We start from the raw sequence: 2,484 nt of genomic DNA on the forward strand, positions 1-2,484 counted from the left end.
ATTCCCCCACACCCTGACCAGACTGATCCCCCCCTCCCCCCACACCCTGACCCTGACTGATCCACCACTGCCCCACACTGATCCCCTCCTCTACACCCTGGCAGGTGAGAAACCTGGTACCTTCCTGATTGGTAAACAGAGCGGCCTACCTGTTTGGGTGAGGAAACGAAGCCTCGATCTGTCTCAGTCTGGTGGGGTGATTGGGTTCTTCTCCGCCTTCTGCCCACCTTCAATCCTCCACCCCCCTCCCAGGGAATATTCCCTCTCCTGGACATTATCGGCCATGGCTGCCTCCCCGCACCCCACCCCACCCCTCCCCAGACCAAAGGCCACATGTGGCCTGTGGGGGATGCCGTATCTCACAGTCACTGGTGTGTCTGATTGGCTGGCAGCTTTCAGTGGGATAGGTAGCGATCCAGTGGAATGTCCGGAGGGTGGTCACATGGTGAGTGTGCCTGACTGTCACATGGTCTGGATGGGTCTCCCATTCAAGGTGGTGACGGGGGAGATGAAGGGGCACCCATTGATATACTTGGATGAAAGATAAAGGAAGATGGATTTGGAGGAAGTCCATTGACTCCCCCCTCAGCCTGCTCCTTCCTGTAAATATCAATGTCACTTATAGAGTTTGGATTTTAAAATAGTGGCATATGTAGTTGTTTACCTTCTTGAAGGCTTTGTACAAAAGTAATTATGTCTGAGACAGTGACTCAAACCAATCTGTGTAAGAATGTAGGGAGCACCCACAGTGTTAATGGAAGAATGTTTTTACTGTGATGGTGTACAATGTGTGACATCAACACTGAGTGGCGTTCATTTATTTTTGGTTCAGGATGACCAGGGATTCATTTTAACTTCAGAAACCCAAACATTAAATGTTAGCTGGCAATTTGGAGAAAGAAACAAATATAGTCTTTGCCCTGGAAAAGGTGTATGTAATGGTTGGGAGGAAATGCAGCTACCTCAGTAGAAAAGTTTAATTTGTGCAATTTCCAGACCAGGAGTGTTTGGTTAGCAATCGGCTGCTTATTAAAAAGCAGAGAAAATCTAAGCTCTCGGTTTTGTGTGAATTCATGGAACAATATTTTTTCTGGAGATAGATGAGCCCAAGCCAATCTGAGTTTAATTCATGCTGATATTATTTTAATTTCATCTTTGCATTTTCTCTGTTACCTCCATGCCCTTTTTGTATAAAGGATAAATAGGGTGCTCACTTGGACTTTAAACTTGTGAGTCGGGGGGAAGGGAAAGGGAAAGCCGCAGGTTAGCATGTGTACAGGAGGGTTTAAGGTCAAGGCAGACTATGAAAGATGCAAAAATGAAGGATAACCCTCAGGAGCTATTAGAGAAGTTGTGAATCATGAGGGTAAGAAAGCTGGCATAAAGGCACTTTAGCTGAATGCTCGTAGCACTCGGAACAAGGTCGATGAGTTAACAGCACAAATCATCATTAACGAATATGATTTGGTAGCCATTACAGAGACATGGTTACAGAATGGTCAGGACTGGGAATTAAATATCCAGGGGGTGCCAGACTATTTGGAAGGACAGACAGGAATGAAAGGGAGGTGGTGTAGCTCTGACATTCAAGGACAACATCAGGGCGGTGCTGAGAGCTGATACAGGATCTATGGAGCATGAGGTTGAATCCATTTGGGTGGAAATTAGGAATTCCAAGTAGAAGATGTCACTGATAGGTGTCTATTGGCCACCAAGTAATAACATCACATCGGGATGGGCAATAAACAAGGAAATGCCTGTTAAAATGGTACGGCCATTATCACGGGAGATTTTAATCTGCATGTCGATTGGTCGAACCAGCTCAGTCAGAGTAGCCTTGAAGGAGAGATTTGTTGAGTGCATCTGGGATAGTTTTCTTGAACAGTATGTAATGGAACCAATGAGGGAGCAAGCCATCCTCGAGCTGGTCTGGTTTAATGAGACCGGAATAATTAATGAGGCCACAGTCAGGCATCCTCTTGGAAGGTGTGATCACAGCATGGTGGAGTTTAAAATACAGCTGGAGAGTGTGAAGATAAAATCCAATCCTGTGCTTGAATAAGGGGGACGATGATAGAATGAGGAAGGACCTGGCTAAAGTCGACTGGAAACCGAGACCTCATGGTGCGAGAGTTGACGAGCAGTGGAGGACTTTCAAAGCAATTTTTCCAAGTGCTCAGCAAAAGTATATTGCGGTGAGAAGGAAGGACTGTAAGGGGGGTGGGTGGGTGTGGGGGTAACCTGTCATGGGTGTCAAAGGAAATAAGGCAGGCTGTCAAAGTGAAAGAGAAGAAAGCTGAAAATGTGTTGCTGGAAAAGCACAGCAGGTCAGGCAGCATCCAGGGAACAGGAGAATCAACGTTTCGGGCATGAGCCCTTCTTCAGGAATGAGGAAAGTGTGTCCAGCAGGCTAAGATAAAAGGTAGGGAGGAGGGACTTGGGGGAGGGGCTTTGGTGGAGGGAAGTCAAGGTGAGGGTGATAGG

Source organism: Chiloscyllium plagiosum, chromosome 6, assembly GCF_004010195.1.
Source record: "Chiloscyllium plagiosum isolate BGI_BamShark_2017 chromosome 6, ASM401019v2, whole genome shotgun sequence".
Lineage (NCBI taxonomy): Eukaryota > Metazoa > Chordata > Chondrichthyes > Orectolobiformes > Hemiscylliidae > Chiloscyllium > Chiloscyllium plagiosum.